Here is a 3130-nt window from a genome sequence, read left to right as displayed (position 1 = left end):
TCTCACCGCGAGAGGTGGTGTAACGAGGCACGTGCCGGGGTATTACGCTCGGCGTGAAAAAAAAAAAAAAGGAAAAGGAAAAGGAAAAAAAGAGGCTATTAAAGATCCCCTGATAGCGAAATACTAATCGCGTGTTTCGTTAAGGTGGCTCGTCGAACGATATTATAACCGTTCGTACGGTTATAATCTTAAGCGTAGCGGGCGACGCGACCGGCAATTTCGCGCTTAACGAAGCTTTTCCGTGCGCGAGAAGTGACTGTAACTGCTGGCAGCCCGTGGATATTCTCCGCATTAGCGCTTCCCCGTAATGATACGAAGGGAAAGGAAAGGAAAACAAGATACGTTTTCTGAGAAACGGTCTATCGGTGTGTATCCGTGTCAATTATCTCCGAGGATTGAGACATCGCGACTATTTACCTCTCTTCGCGCAACCGACGCATCTAACGCTTATCCACTTGTACAAATATTCCAATATTACGATATTCGAATTTCTCGAATTAAATCGTTGATACGATGATACGCACTTTTCGTGTCGCGAATATCCTGTTTCGTGTATCGTTCCCGCGGTTAAACGACATTCCATGTCGAACCGAGCGAACGGAACGTTTGTACAGAGAGAGAGAGAGAGAGAGAGAGAGGGAGAGAGAGAGAGCGGGTACAAAGCCCAAACTATATCACGGATCGGTGATCTTAGGTTTAACCCTCGACGGAGAGTCCAGATTCTGCCTACGGAGTATTCAATTTGAGCGGAGCGAATTGCAGATTCTCACCGACTGCCCGCGGGCTTATTATCGCACTTTGCCGGCTCGAAACATCGGGCGAAATTGCTGCTTTCGAACCCATTCGCTTTCGATCCATCCGCGCGATGATCTCGGGACATTTCCTTTTCCTTTCTTCTTCTTCTTTTTTTTTTCGATCTTATCGAGGACTTCTTATTCCGCGAAAATATACTCGATCTCGAAATTTCGATATATCGAGATCCAAACTCTGTATATAATAAAGTTCCTCGAAGTGAATCGTTGTCGGTTTGATGACTTCATTATCGACTGTTACCTAATTTTAAAATAGATATTTATTCATCAATTGTATCCGAACGAGGAGAAATTTGAAATTCGATAAGCGAGAGATTATCAAATCGAGGAATTTTCCGTGGACGAGGAAATCTAACCTATAAACGGCTCTGGCTTCTGGCATTCCCGAAAACTGTTGGCAACGAGATTGAAGAGGCAGGACGATGAATCGCCGCTAATTGATCGTTCTGACGAACGAACGATCGAAGCGATCGGCGAATATCTCGGCGAGACGAGGGGAGGAGGAGAAGGGAGGGGGTAAAGGAGAAAGGGTTATTAAAAAATGCCCTGAAATATCCGACGGATTAAATCGTCTCATTTGCATAAGATACGGTCACCGTAAACGCAAATTTATGGATATGTGAACGTATAGATTCGAGACCGAACAGGATAACTGCTAATAAAGGCTCATCCTGGCAGCGAATAATGAGAGGGTCCCCTGGGTGGTGTGGCGCCACGATACGCGGCTAAATATCTCGCTATAAGCTTATACCATACGCTTACATTATTGCAGTTGGATAAGTTGTAAACATTTCTCCCTCCCCCCCCCTCCTCTTCGTATCTCCGATTTACGAACTCTCCTTCCATCGAATCGTATCGTACGATAGTTTCTTTCTTTTTCTTTAAACCGCATCAACGCTCCCTATGTACGAATAAACGTCGAAACGTTTCCTTGGACAAACGTTACGTTTCATTCGAACGCCTCAACAGATGTTTCAATTATAGCGAGAGAATCGTTTCGAAGGCGTTCTCGTATTGACGTCCGATACAATTAAACGGTGTTGAACGAAGTCGATGGAAAGGCAACCATTGTTCGTCGCCAAATGTCAAATTTTGTGCCCGTATTGGAATGGAAACGGAATATTCGGTCGGTCGAACGAGTTCTCAGGTTACGGGTACGACAATAAAGATAAGGATTCCCGAGGTCGAGAAAGATCGTTAGCCGGCGAAAGAGAGAAAAAGGAAATAGCAACACTCGTAATTATCCCATCTCTCTAACGCGATACGAACGTCGCCCTTCCTCGCTCGAAAGTACATATTCATGCACTCGGTCGAGACACATATATCCAGATTCGTGTAACTGTACACCATTGCGAACGCGCTCACGCGGTCACAGACACGAGGAAAGGGGACACGTGTGTGATCGCAAAGGAGGCGCACGGTTCACGGCAGCTTGTTTGCATTAGGCCGGCCTCGCTCAGGATATTACGTAAAGTCAGAAAAATGCCGGGCGAGAGCAAAGTGGACAGCTCGGGGCCGCGACAAAGGGTCGCTTTTCACCTCGAGCTACGTAGTACTCGAAGGCATCGTTCGTCCGTGTAATTAACGGCGAATATAATTACCAAGCTTCTCGAACGACGCTCGCCTGCACACGCGCGCCAAAGAATTATTTATTTCTGAGAATCCGTTTATTTGTTGTACTCGACGCAAAAAAAAAAAAAAAAAAAACGTATTACGCTGAAAAATTATTCTGAAAAATCGAACGTGGAAAATATGTTTTATTGAAACGACGTATCGTAAAGACGTATCGCGCGTTCGAATCTTGGCGAATGGGTAGCTGGAAGAGGAGGTGAAACAAGGGGCGAGGAGAAAGGTTATGGCAGCTAGGGGCCGGCGAAGCACAAATCAATTAGTGGGGGGGCCTCGGGCTCTTCTGGCCACCAGAACTACCCTCTTCCTCGCAACCCCTCCTTCCCTCCGCGTAACGAGTTACCACCACGAGGCCTTTCCGTCTCCTTTTCTCCTCCCGCTTCCCCCTCAAGGTAGCCACAGCGAATACAGATTGCGTTTCAATCCATACACCCTAACGAGTGTTTAGTGTTTACCGAACCGCGAGCCGACCGCCTTTGCTTTGCCCGTACAATTTCCCTCCGTCCAACAACGGATAAACGGATAACCAATAACCAAAATCGTCGATCGGCTTTCCAGAGTGGAAACGCAGGGCGCGAATTTCGAAAAATCGATATAGGAGGGGGAGAGCGAAACAAATGCCGCCGCCTCGCATTTAATTACACGAGTATTTTATCGAGTACGAAGCCATTGGTGTATCGCCCATTCAT

The 3130-nt window shown here is 46.6% G+C and overlaps 1 long non-coding RNA gene across 1 annotated transcript in view; it reads right to left on the bottom strand.

The window, feature by feature from the left end:
- Window positions 1–674: 674 nt before the first annotated feature.
- LOC116185967 overlaps window positions 675–3130 on the bottom strand; it is a 10520-nt gene continuing 8064 nt past the window's right edge. Inside the window, exons 3-4 of the long non-coding RNA XR_004150863.1 lie at window positions 1709–1713; window positions 675–846 (exon numbers count right to left, since the gene is read on the bottom strand). This is a non-coding gene — a long non-coding RNA (uncharacterized LOC116185967). The remainder of the gene's footprint in view (window positions 847–1708; window positions 1714–3130) is intronic.

This window comes from Apis dorsata, unplaced genomic scaffold (assembly GCF_000469605.1).
Source record: "Apis dorsata unplaced genomic scaffold, Apis dorsata 1.3 scaffold_351, whole genome shotgun sequence".
Lineage (NCBI taxonomy): Eukaryota > Metazoa > Arthropoda > Insecta > Hymenoptera > Apidae > Apis > Apis dorsata.
Note: the sequence above shows the minus strand (reverse complement) of the source record. Positions and strands in the feature narration are given on the sequence as shown.